Here is a 27,816-nt window from a genome sequence, read left to right as displayed (position 1 = left end):
TACGCGCTAGGCCATGCCGGGCGAAGGACATAGAAATACCAATAATATGTAGTTCTTTAACATCCTCCTTCGTTTCTGAGCCGATCATGTGGTCTATAATACCCAAAATCTTCACCATATACACTATGTCTGTTACGGAAGCGTATTCTAGTTCCCTGGCCTGCAGCTATAGGGAGGATGAAATAGCCCATGAGCAGGTAGTCAACAAGAACCATAACTGGTGTTGTTTTATTATTTAAGTTGTTCAAATTGTAAATGACTAAACGTTTCATTATATCACAGCATAATCAAAAGTCAGAGGTAACTTGTAGCTACTGCAGTGATAAAAGTAAACCGAAATTCAAACGAATTCAGTACGATATTTAAAGGATGCAATAAAATGTAGTTTCATTAATTATCAGTGATATTATAATTAATAGTTTGTAGTTTTTGCAATGAATTTCGGTAGCTAAAATATTTCCAACAATCTAAATATTACCATTAATTAAGGTAACTTTTTTTATTCTTTTTATGAAACTAAACATCTAATTTTTGATAATGAAACGTGTACAGGATTATGTTACGTAAAATATTTTGTGATATAACTTTACGACAAACAAAGAATAACTAACCTTCTCTTCATTTTCTTTGCTTTCATGAAAGAAATTTCTGTTTCTTACATGAAGTTTTTCCTTTCGTATTTGTAAGAAATATTGAAAACTACAAACGGAAAGTTCGAGTAGGGCGGGATTCAGTGTGTAATAGAATTGGGTGTTAAGAACTTCCCACATTCTACCAATAGGCAATATTTATAATTCGAACGTTAATTTGCTAACCTTTCTAGATCACGTGTAACTATCATGACACTGTATAAACTGAAATTTATAATCACTGTTTATTGGCAGTGAAATGTGAGAATCACAAGCAATGTTATGTGTGTTATTTCAAATATTTTTCATTGTACCAGTACGCAAGGCGTTTTTTACAGAATTCGCATTCTATGTGTGTATTATTTAAATATCCTCTTATATGTTTCACTCTAATCCTGAATCTAACAAGAAAAATTACATTAATCAAAGGATGCACCAGAATATATATTTAAATAAGTGTTTATGTGTACTTTCTATTGTAGCAAAGCCACAACTGGCTGTCGGTTAAGTCTACCGAGGTGAATCGAGCCCCTGATATTAACGTTCTAAATCCGTGGACTTATCGCTGCACCAGCGAGATAATATCCAATTTAACAGAAACATACAAAATTTAAACCAAACCAAAAATAATGTTGTTTATGTCCCATACGGTTTTCTTTTTTTTATTAAAAGTATAAAATAAAAATATAGAATATAAAATATAAACAATTCTAATATTAATATTTTAATTACAAAACTAATAAACATTGATTAGCTGCTCAATTATCATATTTAATTTCAACATATAATACAACACAAATAGTCTTTAATTGAGAACTAGAGTGTTTCCGATACCTTTCAAGTCCTTACTTTTTAACTTAATATATAATACGTTTTTCACACAATGTTGTACTAACGAGAAGAAACTTACTTATTTTTGTTATCATAAATTTAAAAACCACAAAAATATACAAATAAATTTGAACAATTCTTCTTGGTTTCATTTTCTTCTTACAAAACAAAAAGTAATGAAACAATAAATGTTGTTATTTAATTTACTTACTTAATGTTAGTTTCGTAGTCAAAAATTATTTTCAAAACGTTATATTCCTGAGTGAAATTATTCTACTGAATAATCAGTTCTTGAATATAAACCACAAATTATGTTTGTTTGTTTTCAATACTCGCGCAAAGTTATGCAAGGTACATACACCATTCCTAACTATATTTAAGCTCATAGTTAAACAGAAAGCAATTATTCAACGCACCCATCGCCGACTCTTGTGCTACCGTAATCGTCTAGTGGGATTTCACTAGTATTATAATGCACCGTTGGTACCAAAGTACGAAGCGCGGTTATACGTCAATTAAACATATTAGATGTTACATGATCACTTACAACAACAACCTACACGGGCACTGCTAATTCTGTTTATATATTAATAAAACTCGATGAAAACACATAAGTTGATATTTTTCATTATAATATTCAGTTAAAATACATATAGAATTCATTAGATTTAATATTGTAAATTGTATAAACATATATAACACGTTTTATTTAGTTTGTGACACGTTCCGACAAAGTCTCAACAGAATAACAACACAGGCTGAATATATGTAACCTCCCGTATTTGTTTTAAGCCGTATTGTAGCACACCAACGGGAATTGGGCATATTAAAAGTCATCTAGTCACACAGTTTTAAAAAAACTCAATGTCACTAATTTTAGTTTGCATCAAGTGTTTTGTATTGGGCACAGAGAAAGTTTAGAAACTTAAAAATTAAATTATCTTTTCCCATAAGTATATTTAATACGAGTTGAAATAGCTATACTGGATATTAAATTAACTAAATTAACACAGTAATTTACTATAATCTAACAAAACCCTTTCAACGTATGTAGTGCAGGATTTTAGGAAGGCTAGAAGTGACAGATTGGTAAGGTTATTGTTTGGTTTGGTTTGTTTTGAATTTCGCATAAAGCTACACGAGGGTTCTCTGTGCTAGCCCTCCCTAATTTACCAGTGTAAGACTAAAGGGAAGGCAGCTAGTCATCACTATCCACCGACAACTCTTGGGCTACTCTTTTACCAGCGAATAGTGGATTGATCGTCACATTATAACGCCATCACGGCCGAAAGGGTGAGCATGTTTGGTGTGACGGGAATTCAAACCCGTGACCCTCGGATTACGGGTCAACTGCCTTAACCACCTGGTTTTTCATTGTGAATAACACATCTACACAATAGGCTAGCTGTGCCGTGCCCATCACAAATATTGAAACTCAACTGTAAGTGTTATAAGCATTCAAACTTATTATTAAACCAGTGGTAAGGGCTCATAGAAGCATTTGACACCATATAGTTACACTAACAATTCTGCAATATATATAGATGATCTATATATGCGTTAAAGAATGACGCACAATTCTCACTATGTGGCCTGAAAAAGTAAACCATGAATTGGGGGTGGGTGTTATTGACTAGTTGCCTTTCACGTAGTCTGTTATTTCAAAATTAGGTGCTGCAGAGTGTCCTCGTGTCGCTTTTTGCGAAATATAACAAAGTAAACGAACAAAGAAAAACAGCTGAAAATAACGCCATTGGTGGTATACAGATCTGATAGTAAAAAATACTGACATATTTATAACAGTTTAAAATACATCAAATGTATATTCAATCTATTCGTAATTTTGATAATTAAATACGTATTTGTGGGAAAGATGCCTGTAGATTGATTACATCAGGATGATATTTCGTAATTAGATTAAATTTTTTATGAGAGGTTGAACGACTATTGGACCAGTTCCAGTAAAAATAAAGATGTTAACTGATGTGGTATATCATATGAATGTTTTATGCAATCAAATTACGGAGTAACACAGTTATACATAAAAAAAAACATAAGCGCTATTTTTTATACTACAGAAGACCTCCGAGTGTATCTCTCTAGTTCTCAGTTAGCGATTATAGATGACCTTGTAGTGTGTCCCTAATTTACACTGCTAAATTAGAGACAGTTTGTTTGTTTGTTTGTTTTTGAATTTCGCACAAAGCTACTCGAGAGCTATCTGTGCTAGCCGTCCCTAATTTAGTAATGTAAGACTAGAGGGAAGACAGCTAATCATCATCACCCTTTTATCAACGAATAGTGGGATTGACCGTAACATTTTAACGCCCTCCCCATGCTGAAAAGGCGAGCGTTTTCGGTGCGACGGGGATTCGGACCCGCGACCCTCAGATTACGAGTCGCACGCCTTAACACGCTTGGCCATGCAGGGCCATATTAGGGACGGCTAGGGCAGATAACCCTCGTGTAGCTTTGTGTGAAATTCGAAACACACCAAACCCAACCAAATGACGAACTTAAATGGTTAAATCGGCCAAATGGTTGTGTATTTATGATGTTATAAGAACAAAGTACTAGAAAGATGGTCGATAAGATATAAATTACTTTCATTTACAAAAGCTTTGAACTTTTCGGAATACACTTATTCCTTCTCCAGCGAAGCTTAAAGTATTTGGTAAAGTCTTAAATAGAAAGAAGTACAGATTATAGAATATTTGACAGAGAAGCACAAATAATACGTTCCATAAGGCACTGGATTATAATTATAACTACCCATAACAAACGGCTAGTTGTAAGCAAAGCTATTCAGAATTATTTGTGGTATAAGAATGTTGTAATTCATTAGGAACTGGCGATCTTATGTTATGAGTAACCTTTTATCAATACAAAGTCCAAGCTCTGGATATGTTGTATAATGTTAGAAAAATTGTTGTATGAAATTTTGTAATATGATGTTTATTTATGTGAACGAGTGGCTGGTTTCAGTGATGGATGGCCAGTCCCATTAAATACTTGGAAATGTGAGCTAAGTCCAATTTTAAGTGGGTTTTTGCTTTGTCAATGTGACCCTGTAGTCTCTATACATAATCTTAAACCCGAACATTGAACTTTGTACTAAGATCATTGGTATACGATCCTTATGTTGAAAGAAGTATCTGTGGGCGAGTGTTTTCCATATGGCAAAGCCACAACGTCTGTGTGGAAGCTAGATCTTTATACACAAACATCAACTGAATTTGAGGGTAGAAGTTTGTACACTGAAAAGAAGATATTTTTTTTCTGTTATTATTATCTTTAAAGTTTTTGAGACAATAAAACGAGAGGAGATCACGAGAATTAATCCATATACGATATGAAAATTAAGGGGTGGTAAGAATTTGTTGTTTAAAGTATTGTGAGTAATGTTTATTGTATTGTGCAGAAGTAATTTCAAATAAGTTCGTTTAAAAGTAACTAGTTAAATTTAATTTCAAGAGTTGAGGATAAAGCTGTCAATGTTATTATACTTAAAATTATTTGAAACATCTTCACTTAGGACTTATCCATTTGTTTAGAATGGGTATAATTACAAACTGATGTCTCATACAACTTAAAATTTGGGGTATTTTTCTTACATAATCTTTCATAAGTAGTTTCTTCCGTTTATCGCTTTACTAAAAATTTTAAATAAATATTTAAACATTGTAATTACTTTACCATGAAATACTAAATATAAGTATAATATTATTTCCATTTTGCAATTAATATTGAGAAAGTGTGTTCCGAAAACTTTGAAGCTTATCACACATCTTCATCAATTAATTGTGTATTGTGTAGCAAAATAAGTAGTGGTAACTCCAAACAAAAGTGACTTTTAATATCTCAAGTTGCTCGGGTATATTATCTCTTGCAAATAATATGTAGTTATTTGATTTAGTTACATGATATTTTGTGCACTACGGCATTAAACAGTGGATATGGGGCAGTCTACGCGTGTTTCAGTTATCCCATTTTCGGGTACCATTGAGAGCCAACATAAGTTCTAAGTTTAATCTTTTACAAGTACTATCAAAGATTTATAGTTAACATTCTGAAGAGGTGTAGATACCTCCGTTTGTTCACACTTTCCACAAATAACTTTTCACAGAATCTATAAGATTGACGTTCTGTCCGTTACTGACAATATGGTCAGTGGTTTTAACAAAAAAACAAATTAAAAACAGTGAAGTGTGTGTATTTTAAATTTTTAGATTTAAATTATATTAAATTATCACAAATTGTATTATCCCTGAAAATCATAAAGATATAGATTATTTACATAATAAAATATAAACCTTGCGAAATTCTTTAAGGTACTTGAAATTCACGCTGAACTAAAAAACTAGAGATTGTCAATTATATTTCCAGACCAGCATGGCCAGGTGGGTTAAGACATTCGAATCATAATCTGAGGGTCGCGGGTTCGAATCCCCATCGCACCGAAAACGCTCGCCTTTCAGCATGGGGGCGTTAAAATGTCGCGGTCAATCCCACTATTCGTTGATAAAAGGGTGGTGATGATTAACTGCCTTCCCTCTAGTCTCACGCTACTAAATTAGGAACGGCGATTACACATAGCCCTGGTGTAGCTTTGCGCGAAATTCTCAAAGAAACAAAACTGTTATCCGAGCGCGGGAATCCTTATAACCTTGCCTTATACGTGTTGCTGTAACTGGACATGAGATGCAATAGATTACACTACCATATGATGATAGTGTTTTTACTTCCAAATTTATTAAGTATCATATTGCTTTAAAAATGGATGTGAAGATAAATTTGAAAACAGAAGGTGGAAAATTAGAAGAAAAAAAATTGTTTTATTTATTTTAATACCTGTTTATCTCGTGTTGTTGATAAAGTGACGAAATTACTTTAATTATATTTGTCCTCTTTAATATTAATTTGTCTTTAATATCTTACAATATGACCCTTTATTCCCTCTTATGCATATCAATGTAATTGTTTTAGCAATAATAATATAAAAAGTATTTTGAAACAGATATCTATAGAAAGGATCATCCCAAATTGAAACATTTCATATATAAGAAGAATTGTTCCAAAACTAGATATAAAGTTTAACTTTTTAAAATTTTGAAACTATTTTAGGTTTATTGTGTTGCATATACTTTTTTTGCTATCATATGGAGTAGTTGTGATCTGATTTGTAATAATAACAGAACAGTTAACCTTGTTATAAAGAAATATACAACTGTATTTCAGTGTATATAATATGCTCGTTGTACAAAAAATGTTGAAGTAAAGAAATATGTATATATATCGTATTCAAACATAATAAAACTGTCATCTACAAACGCTCAGCAATAAAATGTTTTGAAATCATAAGAATAAGACAGATAAAATAAAACTAGCTGCCTCCTCTTCAGCTTTAAACTGCAAAATTGGGGACGGCGAGTGCAGATTCCCTTCGAGTAGCTTTGCGCAAAAAACAAACAAACCAGTTATATTCCCAAAGCAAAATTTAAAAATAAAATGTTTCAATAAAACACACAATAAATATAACTTTTTAAATTCAGTTTCCTTTTTCCAAGTGGTACAGCAGTATGTCTGGGGACTTGCGACACTAGAAACTATGTGGCGATACACAGTTTGGACAAAGGTTTATAACAATTATTAGTAAAATATTCTCCGTTTCCATTAACTTCAAAATATCTAGAAGGTGAACATTTTTAACATTTGTCCCAAACGTGATACTTTCTTAACTGTTTCTTCTTCAAGATTATTGTTTTTTAAGGTTTTTTTAAATAAAAATATTTCTTCCTTGATTCGTGATGATTTGAAGTAAATAGTAAATACAGCTAATACGGTTATTAAAAACCTTTATTTAGAAACAAGGTCTATCTCTCCATCTCTCATCACTGAAATTTTCACAATTGTTTTTAACTGCAAACACCACTTACAACAGGTCCTAACACAACCGTTCACCCTACAGTTAGTGCTACACTCTGAACCTTCCACAACTACTAACTTCCAGTTATTACATAATATCGTATTCTCCCTCTGAACGTTTCATATTAATACCTTATGTTAACATCAATTTGTGCAGTTTTACATTTTTATACGTTTGTTTACTGAAATACTCGTACTTGCTCGGATAGACCCTCATACATGTATGTAAGGAGGAAATTGACGAAATAAACAATTGTCACAGATATGACAAAACTACGTTTATTCTCCCATTTACACTAATACAAAAATCTAATAGCTTTAGTATAAAGAGATATGCACGATTCAAACTACCATAATAACTCTACCAAATAGCTTACACATTCTTACAATGACTTTATAACCACTAATAACTATTTTACCAACACGTATTTATTGTGTGTTAAAAGTTGATTCTTTCAACCTAGTAAATCAGGACACTGGAGAACACCTTTTTGAATTTGGTCAATAGTGGTTATTAGATCGTAAGTTATCTCCTCGCTCACCACCGAATCTTCTCTATACTTCTTGTGCTTTCTGATGAACTGGCGGATCCATGCAGCTCCTGTCATGGTTTCTCCAGCAGCACGTTGTTGTATAAGTTTAAGGTATCTATCAAGCTCAGTAACAGTATCGGAGCTGACATTTTCACGAAGATAATCCTTTATCACTGGGACGATTCCTGGAAACCCATTTTTGGATCCATTTATTATCTCATTCACACTAAGAAGCTTCCAGTTTTCCTGGTCTTGTTCAAAACATGCACCTGTAGTTAAAGTGAGATCTTGAACAATCCAAAACTTCTGTCCACGAACAGCGTCTCGTTTCTGCGCTGCTTGGAAATTTTCTTGAAGTTTGCTCATGGGAATAAGCCAACTCAGTTTCTTTTCTAAAACAACCCTGGAAAAAAGAGCTACGAAAATTGCATAAGCAGCGTTCTCAAAATCCGTTATTTGGACATCCATTGCTTTGATTTCAACACGCCAGAATGCCGATATATGATAATCGGGGGTTCTTAAGGAGACAGCTGGAAAACGGAAAAGTGAGAGAGAATTGCTTATTCCAGTTTCATCTTCTTCCAGTTGTTCCCAGCTTATCATTAGTGGAGACCTCAAAAGAGCACACGCTACTTGAAGAGCAATTTGAGAATCTATTCCGCTCGAAGTAAGTTCTTCATAAAACTGTTCATCATAAACAATGGGTAAATCATTTAAATGTACTCCACCTGATGAGAAATATAAGAAGTTTGATTCCCAACGAGAATGGTTAGGAATTTTATAGTCTAATGTTTCGGGATGGTTGATTTCTCTTCTTGTTCGGTCATCATAACTTTCAGCCATTGCTTGCCATCGACAGTCATGGTCTGTGAGGTAACCTCTTCTTACTGGAGAAGATGCACTTAAAGCCATCATTATTGGAGCCAAGACACACAGCTGGTCGTGCATGAACATGGAATCTTCTAAACAAGAGGCTTGTATTGTAGTCTGTAAAGAACAACTGGCTTGTCCAATCACTGAACAATCTTCATAAACATGGTTTGGTTTAGCTTCATCTCCAAACTGAACATCACCTCCAAGTGCTTCTAGATTTTCAGTGAAAGGGTCAGGTGTGTTTCTGTCTTTAAATATTGGAATATTAACATTCGCTCGCTTTCCTCTTCTTTTTTCAAGAGAAATAAAGGTAGCTTTATATATTGGGTTATCCTGACAGATCAATTCATCTGGAACAAAGAGTGACATAGTGATACCTGATTCTGGTGTGGGCTTATAAACCGGTTCAGTAAATGCCTGAACACCAAGCCGCGGAAACATCCCTACAGTTAAGTAAGTTTCATCATCTTCTAAAGCTGCTAACACTTCTTTCCTTCTTTTTTTCATGTTCTCTTCTACCTCACGATAACACTCCAAAACATCTCCATACGGTTCTCTTGGGCAGCTTTCTAAAATAGACTCAAGACATTCTTCTGCCCACAAACCAGCTAGAGATTTACTATTTTCTTTCAAGTGTTTTAAGATCCTCGGGGCACGTAAGCTTAGTCTTGCCGTTTTAGCTTCGTGATTCAACTTTATTACATGTCCTTCAATCTCATCCCCCCACTTGAACGGGTCATTCCTGTTCTTATTCTGGTTGTAAATGTAAATAAACTGTTGACAAGCTAATGTCCTTAGTTTAACGAAATGATTTAAAGATTCTTTCCACGACAGAAAATGGGGATTTTCTAGAAATCTCATGGTACGGAATGAGTCTACGACTTGTAGCCTTGTGTAAGCACGAGCCTACGTCCAGGAGGTCAACTGGGTAGTATGAAAAAGAAGCGTTGCGTCATAACTGTTTTATGTCAGTCACAGTAACCTTTGGCACTGTGTTTATAAGTGTTTACGTCATACACAAATCTGCGAAAACGAATACACGCAGTGCTTTAAGGGGCTACAACAACAAATGGCTTAAGTACTGTATAGGTGCGTGAGAGAGACATTTGAGTATTCTTAACACAGCACGATAAAGACACGCATGTTAGAAACGACTTGGCTCGAACATGGTTTTAGAATCTTTTTATTTTTAATGTGATACGTAAGTGGAACACAGAAAAGATGAGAAAGTTAGGTTATATACCATAAGTAATTTGATCGATAACAACTCCTATACTGTGACCGGGATCTGTGAATTCAATAATTTAATTCACACGATTGATAACATACAAAAGCTGGACGAAACAGATAAATGAACGCTTTAATAAGTACTTTAATAACATAAATGTTTATACTTCTTGACGTTCCAATATGAATACTGTGAAATATTAATATTAAAGCTGTTCGTTTCGCCGGCTGTATGTAACAAAACATCACAAGGATACCAGTCAGCAGCGACTTAATGCGAGTTAATCCTCAACATACCCTTCACAGACGTGTATTTGCCGACTGTAAAGAATTCTAGCACCTTCTATTTCTGACGTTTTGTTCACCCATTCAATATTATAGGTCCTTGACTACGCTTGACGAACATTTTATACCACATTCAAGTCCTGTTTCACTTTAGTTACGTCTTGAAATGGTTATTTATTAAAGTAAAATAAAAAAGCCCGATCACTAAAAATAATGAGGTTATAACAGAATAAATTTAATAGTTCTTGTTGTGGAAACTACTCAAGTTACGCAAAATTACACCAGTTGTAATATGTAGAGGTTATTTATTTCTAACCTGCACCACTATTTGTTTATGTGTTTACAATTATTTAACCTATTATAACAACTACACTGTTAATTGTTGTACTGCTTTCACTTCTCACTTATGTAATGAATCACATTTGAATGAAAAATTTGAACTTGTTCTATTCCTCTCAGCAGTTTGTAATAAACAAATATAAAAGTATGTCTCTTCCTCACTCTTCTACAACCATTGTAGCTAATCAAACTTCTAAAACATTCCCTTAAGCTATCTGATGTATATACTGGATTCATACATGAATACACTGACCATGGTTATGGTAAAATATATCTAAGAACCATGGAAATGTAAGCAAAAAAATTTGTAGGAATTTTTGTCTTTAATAATGTACAAATATTTTTACATACCTTCATAAACAGAAAATGGTTTATTCAAAAAGAAACAAGCTGCTTTCCAGATACATAATAGCATTAACAAATCAAAATAACCACACAAGAAAACACTTATTATTGACATGAAATATCAAAAAAGCTTGATTTTAAAGCTTAGAATAAAAACAACTGTTCCTGCTTGCAAGATAAGTGAAATTTCCCAATTGCAAATAGTTAAATATCACACACATATCTATACAATCTAAAAGAAATGATTATTTTTCACAAAGCAAACAGTACACATATAGTTAACATAATAATAGAAATATCTTAATTATGCAATACAGATTTGTAGAGAACAGATCATTTCTAACGTTAAGAATATTTGAATACTAGTGAAAGTTTTTCTTGATAACGAGAAACACTTGAAATAAAAATGTATGTCGAAAGGGCTGGTATGGGTATTAACAATTTCACTGATAAGGAGATAATAATGTTTTGACCTTCTGAGATCATCTTCAGGCTAAGAGGGAGTTTCAATATGACCATTGATGAAAACATGTCTCAAGGAGGAGAGTATAAACAGATACTGTATTTTAGGGGTCGTTGCAGGTGGATGTTAGGTTATTAATTAGTATAGGTATAAAGGTGTTCCTTTACATTGGTTTAATTTTGTGTTTAGTTGCTGTACAAGTAGGGATTATTTGACAATTAAGTAGTAAATTGCCATTGCTATATAACACTGAACATGGATTCATATATCTGAGACATTGTACAGAAAAAATCACTAAATGTTATGAGTTATCTAGTACTTTACACATTATCAATGACAATGTACATTTCACATTCTGTAATAGTTTAGTTTAATAACTATTCACACATTTCTTATCATATAACTAATTTGTTATAATTTAGTTTAAGAACTGTTAATAAGTTATCTCTTTCTGTGTAATTAATCTTCTATAATAGTCAAATTCAACAACAATTAAGAAGATGTTTCTTATGTAACTAATCTTCTATTACAATATTATCTTTCATATCATAACTGATGTGCTTTAACGATTTAGTTAATTAATAATTAATACCTTTTCTTTTATTACTAATACGCATTTTTGTCACTTAACTAATTTCCTGTAATGGTTTAATCCAGCAATAATGACTGCACAGTCTTATATTAGAAGAATACATTAAACTTACATTACAAGTGTTATACATTACTTTTTATACACAATATAATGATTTTTGTTTTTAATTTTCTTGTGGTTGTATAACAATATATTTACAATCCTGACACCACTTTTTTCAGTTCTTTTGAAAGACTATGGGTAAAAGCTAAAGAAATATAATGTGTCATAAATAATTATCTTAAGTAACAATCAATAAGTTTTCGTTGTAATTATGGGTTTTCTCACTAGTACTATTAAATATTATTTCAATCAAACAAAGAGATCAAATAACATATTTAAGCTATACTGTTTAACAACAGCAGAATAATGACAGCAAAAAGCAAGAACAATATGAACATAATAACACAGTAACTTCAACTATAGAATCATATAGTTCAGTGGTACATAATATTTCAGGTACTGTGTTGCTGTGATTCTCCAGATATAAGAAGAAACATAAAGCACTAGATGTCCAGGATTCCAATATGTTTTAATCATTGTGTAATATAACAAACTAAAGAAAAATGTTCAGATTTTCTTGCAAGACGATTCTATAATGCTAAAACATCCAGATATTTGGGTTTTAGGTCAGAAAGACATATGAATAGAATAGTTTTGGAAGGTTCAATATTACAAAATATTTAATTACTATAGTACTTTTACTAATCTTAATTAAAATACTAACTTTAGGTAAATCAATTTTATTCCTAACAAAGTAACACTTTAATGTGAAATTCTATGTTTAGAAGAGGTCTGCACAGGTATTTCTAAACAAGAAACAATTCTTTTGAAAGTAGTATCCATATGTCACAGATAGTGTGGGTAGAGGTACTTTAAGTACAGTGACTACCAAACATATTCATGACACTTTATCCAGCATTATCTTATGAGATACAATGTGCAGTGAATATAAGAGAGATCTCAAAAGACATTAACATTCTTAAACTTTGTATTTCTAATTCTAATAATAATAAGGTAAATTATCAATGTAGACAAATGGTATAATGTTAAATTTCCTACATTGCTAATAAATTTCTCAAGATCATGAAATGTGGAATGTAAAGCTTAATATCTGTTACTTTATTTATTGGTTTTATATCAATTAATATTAAACATGAGACCACTTTATGACATTTCATGACTCAGCTGACACCAATACATGATATCAGTGTATGACAAAACTACACACAACTGTACTGAACTTATGATTAAATCAATGTATAATAACATGTGACCTTACCTACTTGTACTCAGGTCATGATCAACTGAGTGTATCACAAAATGACTTTACACAACTCCACTGATCTTATGATTAAATCAATGTATAACAACATGTGACCTAACTGAGTTGTACTGGGGTTTAGATCAACTGAGTGTATCACAAAATAACTTTACACATCTGTACTGAAGTTCCAATTTATTCACTGTGTAACAAAGTATGAGCTTACCTGAAATGAAATGGAAGCCATTTTAACTGATAAGATAATGTAACTTCATATCTAATTAGTTAGACACAAGATTAGCATATAAAAAAGTATAAATTTATCTATACTGAAGTAAAGGTCAGATTAGTTGATGCATTCTAAATTTCCTTTACTTGATAATAATTTATATCAAAATGTGAGTTTGTGTGTACTGGAAATAAATGTCATTTCAGCAGTTGTACTGTGTATTTATTTTCACTGAATCAGATTGAAGTAGAAGTGAGATTAGTTTGTAGCATTATATGATGGTATCTGTACAGAATTAGAAGTGAGAACAGTTGCACAGTATGATATTACTGTACTGATGAGAATACGAAAATTATAGTTTATTACACGACTTACCTGCATTCAAGAGGATATGACAACACTTGACCTAATATTTTATCACTAAAAAGGATATGAGGATTATAGTTTATACCCTGACTTAACTATACTCAAATGGAAGTGACAACAGCTGACTTAATATTATATTACTGTACTGATGAGGATATGAGAAAATAGTTTATTATATCACTTAACTGTACTCAAGTGAAAGTGAAAACAGTTGCCCTAACATGATATTACTGTATCAATGAGGATACGAGATTATAGTTTATTACTTGACTTAAGTGTACTGAAGTAGAAGTAACAAAAATTGGCCTAATATATTACTATACTGATGAGAAGATGAGGTTATAGCTAAGAATTACCTTACTGTACTGACGTGGAAGTGAGAATAGTTTACTTAATATCTTTTTGTACTGGTGTCAAAATTAATTTGCAGTTTTTAACTACATAAGACCATACCTTTACAAAAATATATGTGAAATCAGTTTGTATCAAAATATGACCTTACTGCACAGAAGTGAAGGTTATATCACATTGTAACATATGGCCTTATTGTAGTGTATTGAAATGGCGATGAGACCAATTTATGAAATGACTTTACTGTACTAATGTACAGATTAGAATATTTTATAGAATAAATAGCCTAATATGCTCTTAACTGTACAAATGTGAGAGATCAATTTCAAGAATAATGTGATCTTACCTGTCTCAAAGTAGAAGAAGTTTGCTATAAATAAGTGGAAGCAAGATATGTTTAAAAGATAATATCACCTTTCTGTTCAGAAATGAAGCTGAAATCAGCATATAAAAAAGTATAAATTTATCTATACTGAAGTAAATGTCAGATTAGTTGATGCATTCTGACATAACCTAAATGTCTTAAACTTGATAATAATTGATATCGAAATGTAAGTTTATGTGTACTGGAAGTAAATGTCATTTCAGCACTGATGAGAATACGAAATTTATAGTGTATAACATGACTTACGTGCATTCAAGTGGATATGCCAACAGTGGATATGATATCACTGCATTAATGAGGATATGAGGCTTATACTACATTACCTGACTTAACTATACTTAAATAGAAGTGACAACAGCTGACTTAATATTATATTACTGTACTGATGAGGACATGAGATTATAGTTTATAACATGCCTTAACTGTACTCAAGTGGAAGTGAAAACAGTTGCCCTAATATCACTCATTGATATTAGTGTATCAATGAGGACACAAGATTATAATTTATTACTTGACCTAAGTATACTGAAGTAGAAGTAACAACAGTTGGCCTAATTATGTTACTGACTGATGAGAAGATGAAGTTACAGCTTGATATGTCCTTACTGTACTAAAGTGGAAGTGCAAACAGTTTATGTAATAAATTTTTGTACTGGTGTTGAAATCAGTTTGTAGTTTATAACAACATATGACCATACCTTTACAGAAATATAAGTGAGGTCAGTTTGTATCAGAATACAACCTTACTTTGTAGAAGTGAAGGTTATATCACTTTCTAACATATGGTGATGAGAACAATTTATGAAATGACTTTACTGTACTAATGTTCATATTAGATTATTTTATAGAATAATTAGCCTAATATGCACTCAATTGTACGAATGTGGGAGATCAGTTTCTTGAATAATGTGACCTTACCTGTATCAAAGTAGAACTGGTTTGCTATAAAGAAGTGAAAGCAAGATGTGTCTATAAGATAATATTTAATTTCTGTCCAAAAATGAAACTGAGATCAGTTCAAAACAAGTTATGACTTTACTACTGAAGTACAAGTGAAATCAGGTTACAAAAAGAAATGAAACTATCTGTAGAGTATTATAAATTAAACAAAGTAATATATTGTGTCCTAACTTGTGTAATATTATGAATAAAATGAGGTTATAACATAACATAATGTTTAGGGACAACAAAATCATTTTGTTCATCTCAACTATCCTATCCTCTGAACTAAAACTATCAAATAAATAAAATAAAATTTTAAAGACAATCCTTATTATTCATGTAGTTATCAAGCCTTCTCTTATTAAACTTATTCAAATTTACTACCACCGCAACATCCAAAAGCAGCCCATTCTAAAGACCAACCACCTTGTTTGAAAAATACTGTCTCAGCTGAAAATAACTCCTACCTTGCCCAAATTTATACTTGTGTTGCATAGACCTGCTATTTTTGCCATCAAGTATAAGAAAGAGCATGCATCACTGTTATAAATTTCATGTACAATCTTAAATACCTCAATAAGATCCTTTAGAACTATTCTTTTTTCAAGAGAAAACAATTTCAGACATTTTAATCTCTCCTCATATGATGGCCCCTTTATCTGAGGCATGATTGTAATAAACATCCTCCTGAACCCTTTCCAACAAATGAATATCATTCATCCAAAGTTATTCCCATCCAAATTATATATATAATTTACATCATGTTAACCCACATGCAGTATCTTGTATTTACAATAAATCTACCATTTATTTGCCCATCTCACTAAATGATTTAAAACCTTTTGTAAAGTAGCAACATCTTCCCCATAGTTAGTAACATCCAAGACCTTGATATCATCACTAAATTTAAGTAATTTATTGACCATTCCTTCATCTATGTCGCTGACATGAATGAAAAAGAGCAAAATTTACAAGACTGATCCATGAGGTACCTCACTTGTGACATTAATCTAGTTTGACTGAATTCCATTTACAACAACCCTAACTTTTCTTTCATCATGCAACTCTTCTATCTAATTAGCTAACTTACACCTGAAGAAATCACTTTTTACAAGGCTTTTATGTGGCACCTCGTCACCTTCACCATCATAAGTAGTAACATTTTCAAACAATGTCAAAAGAACTGTGAGGTAAGATTTTTCCCTTACCAATAAAATTCTAAACCTTTTCAAATTATTTTGCAAAACAATTTTATTATAAAATGTATCTTAGTACTTGGTTAAGTTTAGATGATTCCAGATTATAATACACTGAAACTTTACCTGAGTAAGAAAACTATTTAGGTTCAGTTTCCTGTTTCTTTTTTGATATTTCCTTAACACTACACTTTTCACAAAAATTTCTCACCCAAACTGAAACATGTACAAGTCCCACATCATTTCATCAAAGACTAGTGCAACTTTATGACACACCAGTATTTGACTCTGTTGATCCAAATACAAAAGAACTGTTTAATGAAATTAAGAATAATTTAAGCTATACCTTAAAATTTATTTAGCAAATAAACTTTTATATATTAAACAAACAAAAACTCCTTCTGGTGAGAAAATAGATGCTATCAGAATGACCTACTCGCCTTTCAGCTTTTGTTTTTAAAGAAGTATTTTTTGTTTTTTGAATTTTGTGTAAAGCTTCACGAGGGCTATCTGCACTAGCCGTCCCTAATTTAGCAGTATAAGGCTACAGGGAAGGCAATTAGTCATCACCACACCCAGCCAACTCTTGAGTTACTGTTTCACCAACAAATAGTGGGATTGACTGTTACATTATAATGCCCCACGGCTGAAAGGACTAGCATGTTTGGTGTGACGGGGATTCAAACCAGTGGCTCATTGTCTTTCTATTAAATGTTCTTTCTTAAACTCACTATGATCATGGAACTAAGTATACAAGATGTGCACATTTATTTTCATTAACTTTTAAATTCAGCCCAAAACCTCACTGCTGCTTGTATTTTTATTATTATTAGTGATCATATCAAAGGGTGATATTAAATTAACAAATACAATGGATAGCAAACCTTCACCTGACTGAGCAAGTTAGGATAATGCAGCAGAAGTTGTAACTTGAGCTAAGGCATCAGAGAAACAAAGTTTAACTGGAAGTTCATCATTAGATTAAACAATGTTACTGCTTCTCAAATCATAACAAGCTGATCATCCAATATCATTAGATAAAAAAAAAATTGAAAATTAGCATCCAAAAAGAGTACATTAAACATGGAGAAATATATAAAACATCTCACTAAAGAAATAATATTTGCTGTTTCTAAAAAAATATCAAGTACTCTCATGTTCATAGTGATTCTCAATAGTCATTTTCTATACAATCTCTACCACAATCCTGTGCCTGCAGTTAATCCAAGTTATAAAACTTATAACCAAAATAAATGAAGATTGTGACAACCCCAATGTAATCTTAAATTACTGTTTCTATAAAAAGTTTAAATTCTTTTTAGCAAAAGTTTTCAGAGACATACCTAACAAATGAATTCACATAGGATTGAAAAATTATTTCATACTGTCTTTAGGCTAACACCAAAATTAAAACGTTCAGTTTAAAACTGCTGTAAACCTGACATAACATTTCTAATCTGCATAAATTAATTATTCACACTTCAATCAAATGAGTGAAAATACTGACAATGATAATAAATATTTGAAACCATAATTATGAGTGGCACTCTTCCTCACCAGCATTGACAATTTTGAGAAACAAGGAGCAGAATGATGGAAAATGTAATTTAAGATCTTTCTTACCTAATTGTGTCATCTTACAAAACACTTATCATGTTCAACAAATTGGGAATCTTCAAAAAAGAAAAACTGTCAAAATACAGGTATCCAGTAAGCTTGCTTTCCTCGCAATGAAATCCTAAATTAAAATGTAAAAAAAGGGTAAAACCAGAAGCAAGAAAATTGTTTTCAACTACTAACAAATTTTTTTTGGCAAAATTGTAAAATTAGTAGCCTATAACTGCATTCCCACATAAACACAAAAACTCCATTACATAATACTGACACCAAATGAAAAAAAAAAGTAATGAGATAACAAATTATGAATATGTTGTGTTTAGAACTCAACTAGAAGCTGAAACACAACTCATAAATCGCCACAATATTTGAAAATTCCATTTTAAGTTGTTTTTTTTTTCATTGTTTCAAAAAGCTTTTAAAGATTCCTAATGCATTTATTAAATAAATATACATATTAAGAACATAATGCTATGATGCAAATAATTGTTTTCCATTGATAAACTTTATTGAGTAAAACTGCTACGTTTTTCTAGAATACTTTCAAAATGTTTTGTTGTTTATTCTGTATAAAGTTATTCCATGGACTATCTGTATTCATTCACAAATTGGATGTTACATGAGAAAACCTCTCCAATCCGAGAAAAATTGTGAAAAAGGTAGTAGTAGTAGTTCTTGGTACAATTAACATCAAAACCAACTGCTATTTCATGAGAAAGATAACCGAATTAACTAAAATAACAGCAATCCCATTCAACTACACACTCAACACATCCTCCAAGACTTTTAATTCCAATACAAACAGAATTTTATTAGCTTTTCGTTTACTTAAACCTTTCTAAGCCACCTGAGTATTACAGACGTTCTTTTGACCTATCAGGTTTTCTTAATGGAAATGTTTAATACATTTCAGGTTGGTGATATGTCAATGATGTTCCAATTTTTTTTTCTCCTCGCATCAGAAATCCTTAACCAAAGTACATAAAACTTAGTAATAGGATTTAGTTTCTCCTTTCAAGTCATACAATTTATTTAGTATTTATTTATTTATTTGTAAGTACTTCAAAATTTTGTTGTGAGGCATATTTGAACTATAAACATTGAAAATCTTCATCCTATCAATTTCTTTTATTGGTGGTTAAGAAAATTCCATTTTACATACCTAATCAGTCTCAACTTGATATTCATTAACATATTTCTTTTTGCAAATTGAATTATTAGAATGTTTTATATTAATTTACTACTTTCACTAAATTTACCTATACTCTTGTAGAATATATTCCTGTGGTGTTCATACTGATTAAATTTAGCAAAAAATATCAGCAAGTGTAAAATAATGTCAAATTTTGTAATTGGACTCTGATATAACAACAAACCAGAACTTCTTGTTTGTTCTACCATAATTCATATAAATTTGAATTTTCTGTATTCAATTGTACCATCAACACCCAAAGTTCACATGCTTGTCTCAATGGGATTAAAGACATTCTTGAAAATTAACGTCCACATAAAAGAGTGTTTGTAGACAGTATTTCAAGATCTAAAATTTGCCTTACTAACCTCCTCTGGAGCTGGTTAAAATACAGAGAAATTCTTGAGTTGAGTAATGACTGACATTAAGTTGAAGCTCCTGATCAAGGGTCAATTTTATTAGAGCTACCATATGAACTTCCCTGCTCCTTTTTATTCATGTTTTGAAGAATAGTCCATTGTTTAAAAAATGTAAATTAAGTCCTCTAATTGGTTGAACATTCTACAATTTCAAAATCAACTGATTTTCCTACATAGCATTCCATTACAGTTTACTTGCCGTAACAACTTTTTGTAACAACAACATTCAAAGTTTAAATAATTAATAATGTACTGATATAGCAGCAAACAGTAAATGATGGAACACACCTCTATGGTGAAATTTTTTAACCAATTAATAATCATTAATCCTTAAAAAGCAGGAATGTTGCAGATAGTAGCATCAATTCATGATGGCCACCATTTAAGAGTTAATCAAGGGCATTTAACCAACTGATTATTCTCACAAAACTTTAATAGTTACAATTATCAAAACTAGTAGGATTCACAATGCCCTTCAACAGGCAATTAAGTTGGGCTACTAAGAACATACAGAATGTGACGATTCTAATTAGACTTGACTTGCAAAAGATTCCTTGCATTCAAAGAAAACCCAGAGTAAAAAGTAATTGTCTAGCACTCTAAAGGAATAAGTAGGGGCAACAAAACCTACAACATCCTCATTCAAAATGATAACAATCAAAATCTGATTATTCATAGAAGTGGTAAATAATGATCAGATGAATCTCTGAAAAGAATTTATCCCCTTCCCTGTCTGAAAATAACTTGGGTAGAAAGAACCTGCCTGAGGATGTAGGTAAAATGATAAAATAATCCATGGACAAACAGTGCAGACCACTCTTACTGGTAATGTCTGTTGGACAACAGCAAAGAAAAAGAAACCTTCATGCAAAGGTGATACATAGCATATGAATATCAGGTCATAAACAGATGGAATGGTCATCTGGGAAAAATGACCCACAGTGACTTCAGGAATCCAGAGAATACTGAAGACAAAAAAGAATATTTTGTTACACATATCAAATGGAAATCAATAGGGTTGGCTTATAGATGCCAATTGTCGAAGATGCAAAAATTCAAGTTACAGAACCAGGTCAAAAAACAAATTATAGTAGACACTCCTAACTGAAATGGGTTCAACATCTATTTGATACACCATTGCCAATGTGTGCATCATTTCTGTTGATAAATGTTTATTGAAGGACTAAGCAAATAATGAGAAAGGTTTTTGGCAGCCTTAAAAAATTAAATACTGATGTTGTGCAAAAGACAGGATAATCTCTGGATAGCCAAATATACCATATCATATCATAGCTGTCTCAACTGAGATAGCTTAAGAAAAATTGAAAGAGATGGACACTCATGAAGGTACTGCAGAAACAGAAACTAAAGTGTAGCTGCCGAGCCAGTGCCACTAACAAGACTTGACAATGTGTTGGAGGAAATCGTAGTTATTACCTTGTATAACATATGACTTGGAGGGAAAGCCTAGTGTTGTAAGCCTGTCTCATCCTGACAGAATGCATTCATTGCCAAAGCCCAAAGGTGACGTATTGAAGACCAAATTCTCAGTAATTGAGAGTTTCAATAAGATCCCAACCAATCAGTCAGAGTTACAAAATGAGTATGTGTGTGCGTGCGTACGTGTGAGACAATTTTAAAATAGGAATATTCTAACAGTTAAATCAGCATTTACTACTGGTAGGATCTTCATATCTCATCATGTTGATTTATTTTGTGTTCTTTCTTACCTACTATAATATTCAAGGTAAAGAATTCACCAAAAATATTGGGCAACATTACTCACTTCTTATGTAAAATACAGATTTAATTAGAGGGATTAATTGCAATAATACATTGATTTCTTTTTTTTAAGTTTATTTGTGACTTGTACATTAAAAAGGAATCTGTAACCAACAATTTTTACTTCTATATAGTTTTAATATTATGACTTAATATATAGCATACTTTAACCAAATTTGGCAGACTTTTAGTGAACATTAATTTTCATTTGTACAAAAAGAATATGTTTTAATGAAATATTTTTGCAAACAGTTTGTCCATAAATTAATAACAAGTGTTTTACTACTTTTATGTAAAGGTTCAACATACTTATATCTCAAAACCCTGTCTTCATTTTTGTAAATTCTACAATCCTCCAAATAAATATAAAACATTTCATAGTATGACTATATTTAATTCACTGCTACCTCTACCCTAACAGTATATTTTATTCTTCAGCCAGTAAACAAATCAAAGTAAAAGTTATAAAACAAGAAATAAAATGAGGTACTTTACCAACTTAATGGTTACTGTTCATAAGATTTTAAAGTACTTCTCTTGAGAGCCTCAACTGTTGGTGGAGGCAGAAAATGTAACAGAGTTCCAGAAAAAAATTGGACGAATACACATGTAGTAACAGATGGTTATAGCTGAGAACCAGAATGTCCTGACATCCATGACGGGCTAATAAGCTTCTTTTTGTCCCTTTAAAATGTTTTTATAAATTTGTGAAATTGCACAAAATTCTGAAACAACAGCATGAAATAAAACTTTAGATATATAATATGTTAAGTATTAACTATATTCCCACACAGAAACATGACAAAGTACTGAATCAAATTATTTTAAAAACAGTACAAATCCATGTACCTATTACATATAATAATAGAAATAGGAGAAACATAAAAGTAACACAAAAAGGAGTTAAAAACAAGGATAACTAAAAAATTGAATTTATTAATGGCACAAACCATTATAATGCAAATGATAAAACAAGTGCAAACATGCTCTACAATGCACAAGTACATTTTGAATGTGAATCCCATACTTTACATAAACTGCTGCCATACAGTTTATCGATGAATGATTGTGATATATTGTTCCAAGTATTTAACACTAATCTCCAATAAAACAAACGTTCTTGGTTATGTTTTGATCATCTCAACCTTTGTAGAAGCCCAAATAATATCATCTTAAACATAATTTCACCAAATTTCTGTATGGTTGGACCTTTGTCTAGTTGGAAGGTGAAGATAAATCCTCAACCCACTTTTGCTGATCCCCACTGGGCTTTACTTTAGATGTTGTAAACCAACTATACCATTCTACTTTCTATCATTGGTTGTCAGAAACAGAGCCAAGTGATCAGTGGTATTTGGTATTCTGTTGTCATGAGTCATTTAAAATAATCATAAAGTTTAAGACTAGAAAAAATGAAAAGAAACAAACAAGAAATACTTCACGTCCATTAAAACTTTATTTTTCCGTTAAAAACATACAAGGCTGTTTAATCTATATTATCAAAATAGTTTATCTCAAGAACTAATATAAAGACTGCATTTAGCATTAGTTTAAAATCTCAACTTTATTACTGAAAATAGCGTATTTGTTTTTCTAACATATTCAGTAACTCAACATCCTGACTGAGCTACGATACTTGACTCTCTCTGTAAGAGAATCCATCACAACTACATCATTTTATGTAAACTTCAATAATGTTTTGCTCATCTTCCATTCCAATGCTCTCACATTTTGAATCAAATCTTTCTGTAAGAAATGCATAAGCAGAGATACGTTACAGCTGTCCAGCTTCGAGAAAAACAATTAATGAATTTTCTACATACGTAAAACTGGTTATGAACGAAAGTAGTTTCAAACCTTTTTATATAAGTTGTGATACCAAAGTTAGGCTATATATTTTTATGCAATAAAGCAACAAAATTTTACTTCAAACAAAACTTCTAAACACATCTCCACATTTTAGATAATACGCGCTGAAATCTCGTAAGTAAAAACAATGTTTAATTATATTATTATATAACAAATGATCTAAAAAAATAACTATATTCTTTTTTTGTCTGATATAAAAATTTAAGGGACAGTTGAATTACAAGATTTTGTCAGTAGGTATATGTGGTAAAGATTTGTGTTATACTTAATATATTAATAAATTTACATAATTTAGTGTCCGCATTTTGAAAAAGTAACGATCGTTGTACAAACGTGCATTACTTACTTGGAGTAACTTGTTGAGCTCATGACACTGAAAAAGGAAAAAAAGTATCAGTATATCGATTCTCTTTGCCTCATGAGTCTCACCATTATACCTATTTAGATTAATATATTTTTATAAAAATACTAAAAATAAATGGTTGTTTATGTTTACTATCGTACAGAAGGAAACTGATGTATTTTACAGTTATGGTTGAAATAACATCAAGCTTATTTTGTCTGTCTTGAGAGCGTTTGTTTTTAAGTGTATCCAGGTGAATTATTTCATGTGTCAGCTTCAATATTTGAGGCCCCCCAGTTGTTCAGCGGTATATCTGCGCATTTACAGTGCTAAGAACCGGGTTTCGATACCCTTGGTGGGCAGAGCACAGATAGCCCATTATGTAGCTTTGTGCTTAATTCAAAACTACAATCAATATTAGATTTAGAATTAGACTGAAGTAAACAAGAATATATTTAAAGAATGTAGCGTGGATTTTCTCCTTGTTTACTGTTCGATTGATTTAAATTTTGCTCAGTGCGAAGCATAATTCTAGCGTATCTTCCTCTCCATTAAATAACCTGTTTGCCAAAACATATTACAGCAGAATCAAACATAATATTCCTTGAGAAATATAAAATAATATGTGTGTGTTTGCATTTACCCAAAGAAAACTGAAAGAATAAAAATAAATCATGAAGAACAATAATTGTCAGTACTCAGTAATGTAGATTGTTGTCGTTCTTGCTCGTGAATTTATAAAAACGAAAAAATTGAAATGAAATTGCTTTAATATAATATTTATAACATAATATCTTATGATAAGTATAATTAAATATAATTTATTATTATTATTGTCGTATTTAACACTGCGTTAAAATTGTTGTGGTCCGAGAGAGAGGTGTTCGTCAACAGAAGGCAAAATAGAATGTGCAGAACAATTCCATTCGGCTAGCTTTGCCATCTGGTGATGACGACCCTGAGAAAGAGCAACAAGCAGTGACGGTAATAAAAAGTAAATCAAAGTAAAAGGCAAAGCAGAGGAAAGAGGCTTCGTCAAACTGTAAGGGAAAAGTAATAGTATTGGAGTGTTCTAGCTTTCACTTAATTTGAAATTAAGTTTCGTTTTCATGTAAAATCATTGGATTATACATGGAATATATTGATATTTCTTAATTTCTTTCTAATCTGCATTTTATTAAGACAGATAGTTAACATTCAGAATAAAACTTTAAATTATTATGCGATGTGATCTACTGATATAAATAATGTTTTCTGAAATTAACCACTAGAAAATTTTATTTATAAAATTTATAATTTCATTATAGTTGCATGTTTAAAAACAGAGTTTGATAAGGGTGTACATTTTCATAATGTTTACCTTACTTACGAACAGAGTTTTGTTACTAATTTTAAAACTATTTTACATATTGTATTACACAGTTTTGGTCACTTAAAAATCACCTCATTTAATATTATTTTACACTAACACATAATATGAAATACATCAGCATTCATTGTATTATAGTTAATATATCAAGTCTTGAGATATAACGAGTAAAATGTCAACACTTAAAATATAATATTATCCACCAACACGTAATTAACATAACAGTCAAATCGCCAATTTTAAATTTAAACTGAAACTGAAATAAATTACTTCCTAGTTTCAATACCTCTAAACAACAACACTTATCGATAAAACGCGTGCATTAAAAAAAGTACTGATAAACGAATTTTAAATAATTTTGTAAAATGATAGAATAAATATAGCCGCTAATTAACTTTGTTAAGCTCGAAGTTAAAAACTAAGATGATACTTGTAATAAAATGTTTAGTTATCACCATTAGATTCCATCAAGGAACAATAAGAACCTATTGATTCTTCAATAGGTATTTAAGTGAGTAGGTTGTTAGCCCGCTGCACCGAGCCGTCCTTAATTTAGCAGTGTAAGACTAGAATTTTAGTATTTTTTCTAGTGTTCCTTTCAACCGTTCCAAAACTTCTTACATTTCTGTTCGTTTTTACAATTTTGTTAAGTCAAAATAACACTAAATTGTTGATGCAATCTCATTAAAAGTGTTTAATGATCAGTGAAAAACCCTCATAGATTTTACTTGTAATTAATAAAATCAGTTTTTGCATTGCTTAAAAACATTTTAAAAACACGCCCTAAATAAGCAAGTTATCTCTCGAAGTTTCGTCAAGTGAAATGAAATATTCTTCAGCAAATATAGCTTCATGCTTTACAGTATTGTATTGTTTGCACCTATGTTTATTTGCATCTATGTTAAGAAACTGCATACTCAGTCGACTTCCACTGGCTATCGTGTATTCGTTTTCTTCTTTCTTTTCTCAGAGAATTTGTTTCTACTTATTAGTAACACTACTCATTCTCATTTTATGATCACTAGAAAATTCCATGTAATTTCAGATTTATATTGCCACACAGAATAATGAAAATTACTTTAGAAAGCTACAGAATGTGAAGATAAGTAATTTATTCTGAAGTGAGCCTTCTAGTGTTCAACAATTAATTGCTGGCTATATTTTATTTTTTCAGAGACTTGGTAAAGTACTGATTCAGGAACTATGTCAGTATCTTCGTACAGCGAAACAATTTAGACAAATTAAAGGACAAACCATCACTTTTCTACATCTTCTTGCAAACAATCTCCACTGGACAGGAATGAGAACTCCGACATTGCAAGGAGAATTGTGATAAACTCTGGAAATGGTTAGCGTTTGCTCACAATTGAGACTAGACTTCAGTGAAAGTTACACCCCAGTCAGTTTCATTGAGCGATAAAGAATATGGCACACGCACCGAAGGAAAACCTTTCGGAGATATATTCCAGCAGTTACCCTGAGATCAAGAGTTGGTAGTCGGTCGGCGTCAAACTCCTACAGGGGATCATCGTTATAGTGTAAGTTCTCAATCACGACCAATTTATCCATCTCCTGAACAAAATACCTATTTCTCAATTACAAGATACCGAACTTTCGACAGTTTCTAAAATAGATATTGAAGTTTCCTTTCCCACCCATCAAAGTGAACAATCCTCCATTCCAAATCAAATTAATAACGCTCATTCCAAAGTTGAATATGGTAATACAACCAGATTAAACACTGTGAATGGAATAGACAATCCTGCTTTTGTATGTGATGCTAAGACTTTTGCACAGCCGTCAGTAATGGAACAACATTCAATTTTGAACTTCCTCACAAAAATCTGATGCCAAAAATTGTCATACAGCAAAAATTTGATTTCGATAACACACAGAGTCAAACAGAACTCGAGAAAAAAAGCAATAAGAAGTCTGTTACGCGTAAGAGACGCGAGAAACATAAAAAGATGTGTCCTAAAGGCAGAGTGGGAGCAGAAGTCAAAACCTGTAGTCATAGTTTTTATAAATCCATATGTTACAAAAAAAAAATCAGATCTGCCAATAACTATAAGTCTCATTCGAGATCTCGGAAACACGTGAAAATCAACGACAGAAATAAGCATGCGCATCAAATGAAAAATTGCAGTGAAACCACTGAAACATCATCTAGTTCTTATAATCCCAGAACAAGAATGAAATCAGCTCTGACGAGCAAACCAAGACACAAACATTCACACAGTGAACGACAATCTCAAACCATCTAAGAGCTTAAGAGGTGGAACACTAAAAATGTCGTTGCCATGACGTTAATTCTAGCATGGAACGACGACACGGAACTATAAAAATAATGTAAAGTTTCGTCTGGTGTCATGCAAATGTGTGTTCTTCAAATTTATGATTTCCTCAATAAA

The 27,816-nt window shown here is 31.6% G+C and overlaps 1 long non-coding RNA gene across 1 annotated transcript; it reads left to right on the top strand.

The window, feature by feature from the left end:
* On the top strand, positions 1–27,816 carry LOC143227184 (uncharacterized). Its single transcript, XR_013014925.1, has 2 exons — positions 1–197; positions 26,580–27,816. It is a non-coding gene; the product is annotated as an uncharacterized LOC143227184 (long non-coding RNA).

The sequence above is a fragment of the Tachypleus tridentatus genome, chromosome 9 (assembly GCF_004210375.1).
Source record: "Tachypleus tridentatus isolate NWPU-2018 chromosome 9, ASM421037v1, whole genome shotgun sequence".
NCBI lineage: Eukaryota > Metazoa > Arthropoda > Merostomata > Xiphosura > Limulidae > Tachypleus > Tachypleus tridentatus.
Note: the sequence above shows the minus strand (reverse complement) of the source record. Positions and strands in the feature narration are given on the sequence as shown.